This window comes from Glycine max, chromosome 5 (assembly GCF_000004515.6).
Source record: "Glycine max cultivar Williams 82 chromosome 5, Glycine_max_v4.0, whole genome shotgun sequence".
NCBI classification, from domain to species: Eukaryota; Viridiplantae; Streptophyta; class Magnoliopsida; order Fabales; family Fabaceae; genus Glycine; species Glycine max.
This window is the reverse complement of record NC_038241.2, coordinates 13,975,239-13,991,651: the sequence shown is the minus strand read 5'-3', so window position 1 is coordinate 13,991,651 and position 16,413 is coordinate 13,975,239. Positions and strand designations below refer to the sequence as shown.

General features: G+C 38.8%; 1 non-coding gene across 1 annotated transcript; it reads left to right on the top strand.

Moving 5' to 3' along the window:
* Positions 1-7,890: 7,890 nt before the first annotated feature.
* On the top strand, positions 7,891-7,997 carry LOC113001779 (small nucleolar RNA R71). Its single transcript, XR_003267265.1, has one exon. It is a non-coding gene; the product is annotated as a small nucleolar RNA R71 (small nucleolar RNA).
* The last annotated feature ends 8,416 nt before the right edge of the window (positions 7,998-16,413 follow it).

Below are 16,413 nucleotides of genomic sequence, written 5' to 3'. Positions count from 1 at the left end.
CCTATTTATAGGAAAAGGAAGGAGAAGCTTGCCACCCAGCTCACCCAGGCTAGCTCAGCTCGCCCAGGCGAGCTAGGTTGCTTCACCGCCTTCTGGAGAACTTCCTGGAAGGCCCAAATTGGTCTAGTTGCTATTTGCACCCCCTTTTTTACTAAATACACCCCTTGCCTTTTTTTGCTGATTCTTTTTCCGTAACGTTACGGAAACTTACGAATTACGTAACGATACTTGTTTCCCTTCCTTAATGTTACGGAACCTTACAGATTACGTAATCATCCCTTTTTTTGCCTTCCAGAATGTTACAGAACTTTACGGATTGTGCACTAACACTTCCTTTTAATTTTCGGCATTTCACGGAACTTCACGGATTGTGCTACAATGCTTTCTTTTGACTTCCGACATGTCTCGGAACTTCACAAATTGGCTAACGATGGGTGCCAAGTACCTCGAAGTGGTCAAACAAGGATCACATCCCAACAATGGATGGTCCCCGGACCAAATTAGGGTATGACAATATCTATGGAGCATTTTCTTGAGCAAGTAGCCTGGCCTAAAGCTCAACTTCCATTGGTGAGACCCAACGAGGCTGCTTCGCCTGAGCCCACACCTATACAGGTCAATTCAGAGCCAGTTAACCCACAATCTCCAGTGGTGAATCTACCTTCTTCACCTGAGCTTGAAGCAGTTCCCCCATCTCCTCCTTTGATTGTTATTGCTGACGCATCATCAGATGAAGCAGTTGCCCCTCCTAATTCACCAGCTGCAGAAATAGCTGACCCCACTATTTCCCCAATTGGAGGAATTGCTGATCTTTCTGATTTGTCATCTAGAGAAGTTGTTGCTCTCACTGATTCCCCAGTTTAAACACTTTTGACATTGTTGATTCTTGATGTTACTTTTTTCTTTTTGGTTTATTATTATAATTATGGTTTTCATATAGTATTTCCTTTATATTTACATACACTGCTAGTTTTATTTATGAATAGTTGGTTTGCTCTTCCTGAAGCATTTTGAACAGTTTAACTTGTTTTTGATGACATGGCAGTGAAACACTTTTATCTTTTTGTGAAAAATGGGTGTATGTCTTTATTTTGAATTGAACGCATGATTGTGATGGATTTTGTGTTTCTTTTCATGATTTTGAGCAAGCGTGTATGTTAGACAAAGAAAGAACAAGAATGTGAACCTACAATTAGAATTATTAGTCAGTAGATAGATTGATTGTGAAAGAAAAGCTTGAACCAAAACCACTGAGAGTGTGAACTTAAACTGTGAGTGAATGACTAGCTGTGAGTAATAATCTTTGCATGAATCTTTGAATTTTAGAATGAAATGTATTAATGAGAACATGATGAAGGCCATGATTGTACATACATAAGCCTTTTGACCGAAAAGCTTACCTTAAATTATAATTCTATCATTTGCACCCTTTTTGAGCTGAATGAGTTTATCAATAAAATTGAACCCTGAACCTGAATGATTCTCTCCTGATACCTTGCTTAGATTCTAGGAGAGCATATGGTTCAAGGCAAATTTACCCCAAATTTGGGGGAGTGGAACTAAGAGGGATGCAAACAAAAAGGTAACGCATCAACACACACAACAAATAAGTTGTATGTTAAAAAAAAAGAAAAGAAAAGAATAAAGTATGCTGATGTAACAAGGTCAAAAGCAAATGAAAGTGAAAAGCTAGTGAGCAAGCTAAGCACATGAAAAAGACCAATGGGATAAGTCTAGGAACTGTGCTCTCTTAGAATCTAAACCTTTGAATCCTAGAAAAACCAATGAATTTTTGTAGCCAAGCCTCACTACAAGCCTGAGAAAGTCCTTCTGATTCTGTTTATACATTTCTGACTTTATGGGATGAGATGAAATTCAAAGATTGGACCTCTTGCTAGTTGTTATTAATGAATAGCTTAAGCACTTGTGCTTGAGTGAAACAGTAGCCATGAGACTGTGGTTTAAGCTACTTTCCTTGATATCTGTCTTATGCCTAACTCCATCTATTTGTTCAGGTTACATTTTATTCTTCTCTTTGGATAACTGCATACCTTGTGAAAGACAAGTGATGAGGGCATTTTAATCCATTCTCTTATTATGCAATTAGTAAATTTTGTTGCATACTGCAATGTACATCAAGTATGGCCCAAAATACATCATGAAGCATAGCCAACAAAACAAGTTATCCAATGAAACAAATCCCCCCACACTTATTCCCAAAACAATTCCAAAGCTCCAAAATTCCTTAAGGATATGGTGATATCATGGTTTTTCATTTAAGGCTTGTAGTTAGTTTCAAAACAAGGAAAGGGAAACAAGGCTCAAAAGGGCTATCAAAGGAATTAATTCAAGGTAAGTCCATTTGACTAGAAGCTTATAAGAACAAAATTGCCTAAATCATTTCCAAATATGCATGTGAATTAGGAAGCATCAACAAGAATCAAGCCAAGGCTATTGTGCAAGCAATCAATGGGGCAAAACACACCAAATGATTATGATGGTGGATGGCTCAAATTCTCACAAAGGTAAACTCATCACTTTCAAATTGAGCTTTCAAAACTATCATGACATGTAGAGGAGAATCAAGGATTTCAAGTCACAAAATGTCAAGAACTTTTATTTTCAAAACAATTACCCATTTCTTGAACATATCCTATAATTCAAAGAAAAACATGCAAAGTCGTACATGCACACAAAATTGACCCAAAATATTAAACTAAAAATCCGACAAAACTAACAACATTAACAAATTAACACAACTAACAAAACCAAAACCAAAGAACACTCCCCCCCCCCCCCCCATACTTAAACAACACATTGTCCTCAATGTAGCACAATTAAAAGATTAAAACAATTAAACCATCAAATAGAATTGGACAAGTGTAATAAAAGCAAAGAAGAAGATAGGAAAAGAAGAACTCCCTAAGTCATGGTGGAGGAAGAGTAGGGTGGAGTAAGGAAGTCTCTTCCACCACTACGTCCACTAAAGAAGGGTTCGTGAGGAATGGCTTAAGTCGATGTCCGTTAACCTTGAAGCTCTTTTTTGTGGAGTCGCTTTTGATCTCAACTGTACCATAAGGAAAAAAATTAGTAACAACAAAAGGACCAATCCACTTAGACCTCAACTTACCACTCATGAGTCCAAGCCTAGAATTATACAATAGCACTTTTTGCCCAACCATGAAGTCCTTCTTAACTATCATGCTATCATGGAACTTCTTGGTCTTTTCTGTGTAGAACTTGGCATTCTCGTAGGCTTCTAGGCGGATTTCATCTAACTCACTCAATTGCAACTTTCTTTCCTCACCAGCTTGATCCATAGAGAAGTTGCAAGTCTTCACTGCCCAGTATGCTTTGTGCTCAATTTCCACTGGAAGATGACATGCCTTTCCAAAGACAACCCGATAAGGAGACATTCCTATGGGTGCTTTGTAGGCAGTCCGATGTGCCCAGAGAGCATCATCAAGCCTGGTACTCCAATCTTTCCTGCTTGGCTGCACAATCTTCTCTAAAATTCTCTTGATTTCCCGGTTAGAAATTTCTGCCTATCCATTGGTCTGGGGGTGGTATGGTGTGGATACCCTGTGTACCACCCAGTACTTTTTAAGCAGGGCATGCATTGTTCTGTTGCAAAAATGGGTTCCTTGATCACTAACAATTGCTTTAGGTACTCCAAACCTGCAAAATAGATTAGACCCGACAAAGTCTGCAACAACTTTAGCATCATTAGTTCTAGTGGGCTTGGCTTCCACCCATTTTGAAACATAGTCAACTGCAAGGAGAATGTAAACATAACCAAAAGAGACAGGAAAAGGGCCCATAAAATCTATACCCCAGACATCAAACACCTCATAGAATAGCATAGGTTGCTGAGGCATTTGTTGTCGCCATGTAAGTGTATTTCCTGTTCTCTGACACTGCTCACAAGTGCTGCAGATCTTCCATGCATCTTTAAAGATGGTGGGCCAATAAAAACCACAATCAAGCACTTTGCGAGCTGTCCTTTGAACACTCAGATGACCTCCCGGTGCGGAAGAATGACAGAACTGCAGGACTAAGTCAGTCTCATGATCTGGAATGCATTGTCTAATTACCTGATCACTGCACAATTTCCACAAGTAGGGGTCATCCTAAATAAAATGCTTAGCATCACTTTTAATTTTATCTTTTTGGGCCTTAGATGCTAAGGGAGGAAAAACAGAGGCAACTAAATAATTGAGAATGTTAGCAAACCAGGGAGTAGAAAGAGAGTCAGAAATACTATACAGTATATACAAATGATCATCCGGGAAATCAACCCGAATGGGTGAATCCGCATCTGATACACGTTTGATCCGACTCAAATGATCAGCAACTAGATTTTGTGCTCCGCTCCTATCACGGATCTCCAAGTCAAACTCTTGGAGCCAGAGCATCCATCGGATCAACCTAGGCTTAGAATCAGCCTTCTTCAACAAGTACTTTAGAGCTGCATGGTCAGTATAAACAATAATGCGGGTACCAAGCAAATAAGATCGAAATTTTTCTAGAGCAAAAACTATGGCTAGAAGCTCTTTCTCAGTAGTAGTATAATTCGCTTGGGCAGCATCTAAAGTCCTAGAAGCATAATATATCACCCTGGGCAATTTATCAATTTTCAGAGCAAGGACAGCCCCCAATGCATAATTTGATGCATCACACATAAGCTCAAAAGGGGTGTCCAATCGGGTGCCTGGATGATGGGGGTGGTAGTCAGTGCTCTTTTGAGGCAATCAAAAGCCTCTTTGCATCTGTCATTAAAGTCAAACTCCACCTCCTTTTGCAACAAGTTGGACAGTGGAAGGGCTACTTTGCTAAAATCCCTTATGAAGCGCCTGTAGAATCCTGCATGACCAAGAAAAGATCGCACCTCTCGCACACAAGAGGGGTAAGGCAATTGTGAAATAACAGAAATTTTTGCAGGATCTACTTCAATACCTTTATTGGAAATAATGTGGCCTAAAACTATACCTTGCTCAACCATAAAATGACATTTTTCAAAATTTAGAACAAGGTTAGTTTTAATGCATCTATTCAATACTTTTTCCAAACTATCCAGACAACCATCAAAAGAGGATCCATACACAATGAAATCATCCATGAACACCTCTATGCAATTTTCTAAGAAGTCACTGAAAATACTAATCATGCACCGCTGGAAGGTAACAGGGGCATTGCACAGGCCGAAAGGCATCCTCTTATAGGCAAAAGTGCCGAAGGGGCAGGTGAATGTGGTCTTTTCCTGATCCTCAGGAGCAATAGTAATTTGCATATAACCAGAAAAACCATCAAGGAAACAGTAGTGAGATTTACCTGCCAGGCGCTCAAGCATCTGGTCAATGAATGGCAGGGGAAAATGGTCCTTTTTGGTAACCTGGTTCAGCCTCCTATAGTCAATGCAGACTCTCCAACTGTTCTGCACCCGAGTAGGAATCAGCTCCTCCTTCTCATTTTTGATCACTGTGAGGCCGGTCTTCCTCGGGACTACCTGGACGGGACTCACCCATTGGCTGTCGGAGATAGGATAAATGATTCTAGCTTGCAAAAGCTTGGTTATCTCCTTCTTCACAACATTAAGAATCACCGGGTTGAGTCTTCTCTGTGGCTGTCTTACTGGTTTAGCTCCATCCTCTAAATTTATTCGATGCGTACATGTGGATGGGCTAATACCAGGAATGTCCGCCAGGGTCCAGCCTATAGCCTTCTTATGCTTCTTGAGAACAGACAACAACATCTCCTCTTGCTCATCAGCAAGGGTGGCAGATATAATCACTGGAAAACTCTTGCTATCATCCAAGTAAGCGTATTTTAAATTTGATGGAAGAAGCTTCAATTCTGGTGTGGTTGGCTGGATAGTGGTAGAAGGAGATGATTTCTCAGCCTTTACCTCATAAAGAAAGTCAGAGGTATGTGTACTTCTTGAAACATGGTTAGTCCTATCTGACTCTATAAAATCAATCTCGAGAGGTAAAACACCACCACCAGACATGCAATCAATATCACTCTTAGATTCACTCTCAGCATCAAATTCAGACATATGATCAAGTACAATTTCAGACTCAATGCATGAAGAGTGAGAGGCATGCATAATAGAGTAAAGATCAGTCATGTATTAATCAACAACATGGTCAATAATTTCAGCATGAAATACAGAAAGATCTTCAGATGGGTATTTCATAGCATCCAGAATATTAAAATGAACATTTATATCACCAAACTCCATGGATAGTGTGCCTGCATAAACATCTATCTTAGTTCTAGCAGTTTTCATAAAGGGTCTGCCTAGAATGATGGGAACTGATCCTTGAGAAAATCCATCCTCCATATTCAAAATATAAAAATCAACAGGGAAAATCAGTTCACCAACTCTAACTAAGACATCTTCTATGAAACCAACAGGATAGGCAACACTTCTATTAGCTAAATGAATTACCACATCAGTTGACTGCAAGGGACCTAGAGATAAAGAATTAAAAATAGACAGAGGCATAACACTAATAGAAGCTCCTAAATCTAGCATGGCATTGTCAAACTTACTATTCCATATAATACAAGGTATGCTGAATGTACCTGGATCTTTGCATTTTTCAGGAATTTGAGGAACAGATTTACCAATCAATGCGGAGACATTTCTTCCCATGCTAATTCGTTCACTTCCTTTAAGCTTCCTCTTATTAGTGCACATCTCCTTTAAGAATTTGACATATCTTGGAATTTGCTTTATTGCATCCAGCAGAGGTATGTTTACCTCTACTTTTCTGAATGTTTCCAAGATCTCTTTCTCTGCCTCTTCCATTTTTTTTGTTGGAAACTGCTCTTGGAGGGAATGGAAGAGGAAGGATGTGCTGCTTCTGCAAATCAGAATTACCAGTGGAAGATTCACCTGCACAGAAATTGTTAGGTAAATTTTTGTCATTACCTTTTTCTGGGTTAGAGTGAAGTTGGACAGGTTCATTTGCAGATGAGGAAGGTGCTACGGGTTGAGGTCCTTGACACTGCTTTCCCGACCTCAATGAAATGGCACTGACATTTTTGGGATTTTGGACAGCTTGAGAAGGTAGCTTGTCAGAATTCTGGGACTGTTGTTGATTCAATTGTGTAGCCAATTGTCCCATCTGATTGGTTAAGCACTGAATGGAGGCTCTGGTCTCTTGTTGAAACTGCATGTTCTGCATAGTCATTTTCCTCACAAGTTCTTCGAGGGAAGGTTGTGGAGGGGTCTCAACTGTTGGCTGTTTCTGGGGCTGTTGCTGTTGTTGGATTGGTGGAGGAATGTATGGTCTGCTTGGGCCAGCAGCATTTTGGAAGGAAGGAGCAGGCTGCTGTTGTTGTTGCTGAGGGCTAGACCATCTGAGATTAGGGTGATTCCTCCATCCAGGGTTGTATCTGTTGCTGGAGAGGTCATAATCGTTCTGCTGTGGTTGATTTTGCTGCTGAGGTTGAGGAGGTCTATTGTAAATATTAGCAGCATAAGCTTCGGGCTGCTCAATTGCTCCAGGTTGCTGCATGGAAGGGCAAAGGTCTGTATGGTGGTCAGCAGAGGAGCACAAACCACAAACCCTTGCAACAGGTATAGATTTCTGGTTCAAGGCCAGCTGGGTTACCAAGTTAACCAATGCATCCAATTTGCCTTCAAGGTTCTTAGTTTCAGATGATGCAGCTGAGTTTGTAGCTACCTCATGCACTCCTCTAATGACTATAGCATCATTTCTGGCGCTAAACTGCTGGGAGTTGGAAGCCATCTTCTCAATTAAATTTCTGGCTTCAGCAGGAGTCATGTCTCCAAGGGCTCCACCACTAGCAGCATCTATCATACTTCTCTCCATATTACTGAGTCCTTCATAAAAATATTGGAGAAGCAGCTGCTCTGAAATCTGATGGTGAGGGCAACTGGCACATAGTTTTTTAAATCTCTCCCAGTATTCATACAGGCTCTCTCCACTGAGTTGTCTAATACCTGAGATATCCTTCCTGATGGCTGTGGTCCTGGAAGCAGGGAAATTTTTTTCTAAGAATACTCTCTTCAGGTCATCCCAGCTCGTGATGGACCTTGGAGCAAGGTAATACAGCCAGTCCTTTGTCACTCCCTCTAATGAATGAGGAAAAGCCTTCAGAAATATGTGATCCTCTTGGATTTCCTCTAGTAATGGAATGCTCAGAATGATCAAAAGGTATAAAATGATGCCTAACTAATCTATGAAATGTCCTATCTATCTTAGGATCAAAGGGTTGTAAGTCAGATGGATTTCCTCTAGTCATACACTACATTCAGCATGCACAACTAGTGGCTTTGTCATGTAAATAAAGGTGCAGGTTTGAACTACAGCTACCCTCAAATGATATCCAAATGACTTCAAATTTTGTGAGCAACCTTATAAAATTATGAGAAGATAGCACAAAAAATTTCAGGAAAAAATTCAAAGTCTAACTATGGAAGCTAAAAATGGTAGGTTAAGAAAAATAAGTGAATAAAACTTGAAAAATAAAAAACTTTTGACATAATCACTATTTTTGGACGATGGAGACCTCAGCATGCCTATGGCGGCTGCCACGGCGTAGGAAATTTTTTTCTACCCCAAATACATATATAATAATTGCGATTCTGATAACCGGAGCAAAAGTTATGGCCGTTTGAAGTTTCGACAAACACAAAATTTGCTACTTTTTTGGAACTTTCAAATCTGACCAAACTAAAGGCTCTAGCTATTTTTCCCACAAAATATAGATTAAAAGAAGTTGCCACAAAAAAATTCAGCCAAAAATAACAACTCTAGCTACTAAAACAAAAAATCTCAAATAATTCAGCATGGGTGGTCGCTAAAATCCGTCTCTACTTGATTTCTACTACTACTCTGTTTTGCCGTAAGCAAAAGTGGTCGCTAAGTCCGTCACAAAACACTATTCACAGCAAAACACCCAAAACTGAAACAGGGAAAGCGCTTAATAGGAAAACTAAAATAGAACACACAATAAACAAAATATCAGGACACTAATCAACACTAACACACATACTAACACAATACTAACAATTAAACATAAAACATGAAGGAATTAAACACACAACACTAGCTAGCTATTATGAACCTTTGGACACTGCTCCCCAGCAACGGCGCCAAATTTGATCGAGGCCATACCCGAATCAAATAAGCATGAAAATGCAGTAACTAGGAAGTGATACTAGGTCGTTTCCCAACGAGCAATGACAAACCAAATGTTCATAATATACTTGCGCAGTAACAGTAACAATTGGGTGGGGGGGGGGGGTTTGTTTGTTTTGTGATTAAAGAGCAGAACAAGTAAACTGGAATATGAAACTACTAATATTAAAAATGGGTTGTTTCCTCTGATTCAGAAGCCATTCTCTTATCCTGGGTTATGGAGAATTCATCCCTAACAGTCAACCACTTAATCCAACCCTATTTCAATTTACTAAGCGAAAATCAACTTAGGGTTGTCAATACGTGATTAGGCACCACATACACCAGTTAGCCCTTCGTCCATTAAGCATAAACGCAAGTTAGGCTCAGAGGCAATTAATCGAACATGAAGCGTGCACTGATTATTGTTCATGAATTTGGGATAACTAGTGAAGGGAAAACTGCCAGGAAACCACATTACAAACGAAACCTCAAAAAGAGTTGGGCTTCGTCCTCAAAAGGAAACAACACCAGAAAAACTAGCCTTCCATAGATTCAAACAGAAAACGCAAATGAAACATGAAGCAGAAACGTAAATGAACAGAAATGTAAAATGAAACAGAAACGTAAATGAAAGTAGAAGAAGAAGCAAGAACGAAATTGTAATTAGAAGCAGAAAACGTAAAATTGCATTAAGAATGAAAACAATAGCCTTAGAACAGAAAAATGTAGAAACCTAAAACAAAAGCTCTGAATAATAAAATAGCATAACAGAATAGCCTTGCACGAATCCCAAGGCTGTTATTTAAAAAGAGTCACTCAAAGTCACTGGGCCCTATTACAATACTCTGGCCCAAAACGAAATAAACACTGAACAACATAAAATAAAATTGCGAAATTTCCTAATTAGAAATTAACTAAGGTAAGCGCTGCTTTATTTGCCCTCTTCAAGTCCATAACCAAAATCCGGATTAAGCCCAATGTTTCATTAATTCCTGAAATTAGATTAAAAACATCAAATTAGCTAAATGAGCCCAAATAATAAAACTGTCTGATTAATTGACAATTAAGACCAATCAGTAATTAAAATGGTGCAAAAAGGGTTTAGAAAATAGAAGAAAATGATGGCACATCACATACACCTTTGTATATAGTCACTGCATGTCATTGTGACTTGAGGACAAGTGAGTTGTTCTCTTTTTGCTTGAGGACAAGACTATAAATTTGGGGGAGTTGTTAGTTGGTGAAAACAAATAACTTTTGTGTATAAAACTAGTATAAATTGTATCAAACTCTCCCAATTTATGGTTATTTTGTAGTGATATAAGTATTTTCTGTTAAGTATAGGTAATAAATACTTAGTATTTTCATTTTTTGTGTTTAATAATCATTTTCTCTCAATTTCAGGTTAATTAGGCAAGCTTTGGAAAGTGTTATTTTTCATCTCCTCGCTAAGCCAATTTGCTAGCTTAGCGAGTGTCCGCTAAGCACTACACTTCTGGGCTAAGCGCGAGGAAGACTCTGGAAGAAGATGAGTTGTACATGTTCGCTAAGCGCACCGCTTCAGTTCATCCGCTAAGGGAGAAAGGCGCGCTAAGCCAAAAATCACTAATGTGCGCTAAGCGGTCCATACGTGCGCTAAGCGCACGAGCACGAACAAGGCCACCTATTTAAGCCTAAAATCAGATTTTGTGAAGGGAGTTTGGACTGGGATTCAGAGCTTTGCATGTCTAGGGTTTCTAGATTGAGAAAGGTCCAAGTTCCATAGAGTTTTGAGAGATTTTGCTGTGTGAAGATCTGCAGAGTCCAGAGCTTAAAGCAGGAGCCAGTTTGAGAGCTTGATATGAGTTTGTGAGTGATTGTGAGATCCTAGAGGTGAAGGAGACATCTTCACCACTTGTATTTTTGCAATCTTTCATCTTGTTCTTCTCTTTGTTGTTATGAAGGCTTCCTGGTATGGAAAGCTAAATCCTCTGTTGGATCTTCCTTGTAGGTACCTGATGTAAATATATTTCTATCTATTTAATGATATTTTGTGTGTTCTCTGTGCTATCTGCTTTTCATTCCAGTATGCCTTTACCTTGATCACGTAGATGCATGCTTTGTTAGGGTCATTCAACACTGGAAACTGGTCTGACTCTAAAGTCCTTGATAGTACAGGGATAAGTTGTCGTACTATCATGAGGAATCGGGGTGCGATAACTTAGTTGGGTATGTGTGTGTTAATGTGGTCCTGGTTGAGTTTAGTCTTACAAGAGGAATCTACAGAAGATGCTTGATCAGGATTAGGCTAAACTATCATGAGGAATCGGGGTTTAGTATCTTAGGAGACACCATAAAAACACACAAGCATTGTTAGATAGAGAATATCTTTTTAGCATCAGGCACCTATTAGGAAGGCCAACGTGTTTTCTACTTATTTTTACACATCATTTCTCTCACGTGATTTTCTTTCTTTTTGCACAGATAGTTTATACACCTGTTCATATACACACTTACCTTTACGCACCAGACACCTATTTGCTGAAATAGCTTACCAAATAACACAAGTTCCCCGAGTGTTTGATACTCGGTTCTTACTGTTTTATACTACTTGTGCGATCCGGTGCACTTGCTAGAAGCCGAACAACTATCCAAGCCTTAAGCAACATAAACACTACTCTTGATTTCTAGGTTGAAATTGCTGCTGCTGGCAGTTTGAACATACGAACTTGTATAAATTACTGGGAATTGGTCACTACGAATTTTGAGCTGAAATTTTTACTGAATTTTCTAAACATTGGACCAAATTTTTACTGAAGGAAAAAATACGAAAAATCACACAAGTTGGAAGAAAAATCAGTGTCCAGGAAAAAAAAAGTGAAAGGGAAGTGTGCTTGTTTTGGCTCGAAATTTGTTCTATAATTGGTGCCTATTTTATAGCAATCTTAGTTCTAAAATTATTGTGAAAACAAGTGCCAAAACTAAGGTTTTCTTGAGTCTTTTTTTTTATTTTTTCTATTCTACTCTAGAGCCAATCTAGGATTCTCTTTGAGTCCAAGCTTATTGAATAATTCTTGAAAATTTGTCTTGTTAAAAATCTATTGGTTTAGCTTTCATTTCATTTTTTTTGTCTTTGGTTATTGCTTGTCTCTTTGTTTCTTTGTTTGTGAGTTGCCATATAGGGAATTGCCAAGGAGGATTGGTGCCATCCCTTTAAGAATTTGAGTCAAGAAGTAAGGGGTCAACCACCTTAAGAGCTATTGGACTAAGAAACACTCCAAATTGAGTGAATCACCAAAGAGAGAAAAACCACCAAAATTGAGGACCTTTTTATAATTTTTTAATTGAGAATTTACTTACCTTCATTGCTTTCAAATTTTGTACAAAAAGGTCTTTCATTGGAAGTAAGTTGGGAGCCTCCAATAGGTCACCCTACTTCCATTTGTGTGTAATAATTTTAGGCAATTTTCCCTTAGGATAGTGAGTGTTTTGTTGGGAACCTTAAATGAGGTCATCCAAACACTCTTAGGATCCGCCTAGTTTACATTTCTTTCACTTTAATTTCTTGCTTACTTTCATAGCTTATTTTCTTTACTAGCCACACCTAGTTTATCTAGTTATTGCATAGTACTTTTTTCTTTCTTATCACGCTTATCTTGAGTTCTTTTGGAACCTTAGCTTTTACCTTTTTGCAAACCCCCAACAAGAAAGAACCACAACTTAGGAACCAACATGAGTCATCATTCATCTAGTGTTAATGGCGAGGGTACTAGTCATAAGGACCCTCTATCTAGAATCTTAGATGAGTTGAGTTCCCTCAAGTTATGGAAAGAAAAACTAGAAAGAAAAGAAAAGGGAAAAGAAGGGGTAAAAATAAATCAAGATGAGAGGGAAAAAAATAAGGGAAGAAGAAAGAAGGAAAATACTAAAGGAGTTAAGAAAAGAAAAACATGCCTCCTATAGTAGTCATAACTCTTGCAAGAGTCTAAGTGAAGAACTTCGTGACTATTATGAAGGAAGGCATAGGTCACATCTTAGACCTCACTCCCATAGCAGAGAAAAGGAAAGAAAGTATCAAGAGGCTAACATTAACCTCCCATACTTCCATGGGAAGGACAATGTAGAGGCTAACTTAGATTGGGAAATAAGGATAGAGCAACAACTTAAAAGGAAGTCTACTTCAAAATCTTATGGCTCTCACTCTTATCCAAAGAAAGACCAAGGTCAAGGCATTTTTGGGGTGACAACTTCTAAGCCCAAAGATCATAAAGGGAAGACAATAGAAAAGCAACCCCTTAAGGCTAGTATGCAAGAGAAGACTAGCTCTATGAAGTACTTTAAATGTCTTGGAAGAGGACACATTACTTCTCAATGCCCCACCAAGAAAACCATGATTATGAGGGGCCAAGAAATTTATAGTAGCCAAGATGAGGCTACTACTTCACCTTCCTCTAGTGAAAGTGAAGAAGCAAAAGCATCTACCCCCAAGAAGAAGGACAACCTTTAATGGTTAAGGAGGAGTGTAAAGAGATAAGTGTCTCCTCCAAGAGGTTAGCTAAGAAGGAAAGGCATTTTGAATTAAAGACAAATATTAAGGAAATTTCTCCTCTTAGACAACCTCCACATTTTATCCTTTGTAAAAAGACACTTGTTAGCACTGCCACACCTCTTGGGCATGAGTTTATTCCTCAAGTAAAGGAGGTGTTGGATGAGGGTTTGGTTTGCAAGAGCTTAAATTCTTGTGCTTTATTGGTGCCTAAAATAGGTATTATTAGGCACCAAATCCCTAAAATAGGTGGTATGATGAATGTTTTGAGTGGTGCAACCCTCTTTTGTATAATCACTCGTGCACCCAACATCTTCATGATTTTTGTACATAGGAACTCATTAGGTAGGTTTGTTCTTATTTTTAGTTTCAATACAAACTTAGGTACTCATATGGGACACCTTAGGTTTGTCTTAATTTTTAATAGGAATAATCAACACTAAAATACAAAAAAAGGTATGTGTTATTGCATTACTTTTCTTAATTTTTTAAATAATGATCAAGGGGTTCCCATGAACCCTAAGAGAATAAAGGTCATTCCTGAGTGGCCCACTCCACCAAGTATAAGAAAAATTTGTGACTTCCATGACTTAACAAACTTTTACAAAAGGTTTGTCCCATATTTTTCTATACTTGTAGCAACACTCATTGAGTTGGCGAGGAAGCATGTTCCTTCATGGGAAGATGCCCAGGAAATGGGTTTTCAGACCTTACCTTAATTCAACATTACCAAACACCACTAATACATATGTTTTTGTTTTTTTACAAGTGTTGAGAAAAAAATCCAAGGAGTTTCAAGAACCTCGGGATTTGAGGTCAAATCCTTTTCAAGGGGGAGGGAATGATGCAATCCTACCCCACAAGGGCATTGGATAGAAGACTCCAAGTAGATTGGGCCAGAGATGCAAGAGAAGGCCCTAGGGTTCTCATGAGCCTTAGGGTAGATTTCGGGCCCATGGGCTAAGTTTGAGCCCTCTTATCTTTGTACATATTAGATTAAGGTTTCATTATTTTGGGGCCTTTTATTTGGGACTCCATACTATATGTAAGGTACCCTAGAAATGTAGGATTTTTCAGCCCTTGTATTTTAGGGCACCTAGACTAGTTTTAGTATTAGGGGTAGTTTTGTAATTTCACATGCATTAAGTGAATATTTGATGTGTGTGGTTGGAAATAAATTTAATTGAATTGGGAGAAGCCCAATCCAATTAAATTTTAGAGGGGGAGGTGAGCATTTGCTTACTACACCCCATTGCCACATCATATAGTCACACTTTGTGCATGTCCTTCATGCTTTACATGCCTCATGACACCTAAGCACGCTTAGTGGAAAATCTTGGACTTGATCTTAGATTAGTGGGCTAAACCATAGCTAAAATTCACTAATTATAATTAGTGAAATTTTGACTCCAAAATTTGGCTCCACAAATTTAATTTCAAATTCAAGTGAAATTTGAATAGAAATTCAAATTTCCCTCCAATTTTGTGTGACACTTAGGCTATAAATAGAGGACATGTGTGTGCATTTTTTTCAACTTTGATCATTTGATAATTACACTTCAAATTTCAGACCTCATTTGAGGCACAAAATTTCATGCTTCTTCTCTCCCTCTCCCTCCACTCATCTTCTTCTACCTTCAAGCTCTTATCCATGGCTTCCTATGGTGGTGAGCTTCTTCTTGACTCATCTTCTCCTTGAAGTGGTGTCTCCAATCATCTTTCTTCCATCTCCATGCCGCTGGCATTAAAATTCAAGAAGCAACGAACTCCTTTGATGAAGAAGATCCAAGGCCTACAAGCTCCAATGGAGCTACACCACAGGAGTTCCAAAAGACTCCATTCGCCTCAACCTATTTTCTTTCTCCTTGGCCGGTGAAGTAAAATGATGGCTTCACTCATTCAAGGGGAATAGCCTGCAGACATGGGAAGAGGTGGTGGAGAAGTTCCTAAAGAAGTATTTCTCGGAGTCCAAGACTGTTGAGGGGAAGGTGGAAATCTCATCCTTCCACGAACACCCTGATGAATTGCTAAGTGAATCCCTTGATCGCTGTCGCAACATGCCCTTTTGCGGGCGAGCGAGGTGAGGCTCACAGGTGCGCTTTCCAATGGAGGAAAGATGCGCGGAGTCGCCACCAATGTTTATTTGTGGAAAACATCGGAAAAAACCGAAGGAAATCGGTCAAAATGAAAAATTCTAAGTTTGGGAGTTGTATTTACGTTTGAGGAAGGTATTAGCACCTCTCACGTTTGTCTCAAAGGACAACAGCCTATTTTTTAGAATTGTGGAAATTGTGTTACCTTAACTTTTATTTCTTTTTATTTTTTGAGGTCGACAAAAGCGGGGCTTTTGCTCCTACGTACCCTCCATCGAAGAGGAAATCAGACCTACGTAGTTCTTTCTTAAGCGTGAATCAAGCGATTCTTTTTACTTGAAAGGTGATCATTTTAAGGCGTTGGACCTTAAAAATGATCCATTTACTTGATAAGGAAAAACTGAAATGATAAACTTTCAAACCCTTTTTAGTGACTTTTTTGTGGACGAGCTTGACTAGGCGAGTTGGTTTTAGCCTTAGTTTCACTTTAGTTATTAGTCAATTCGATTAAGAATGAAAAATCCCAAAGAGAAAACGTCCGATTGATTTTTTTTGCTTCATTTTACTAAAGGTATTTTTTTATTATTATATCATTATTTTACCTTTTTTTTTATTTCCAACGTGGTTACGGCACGAC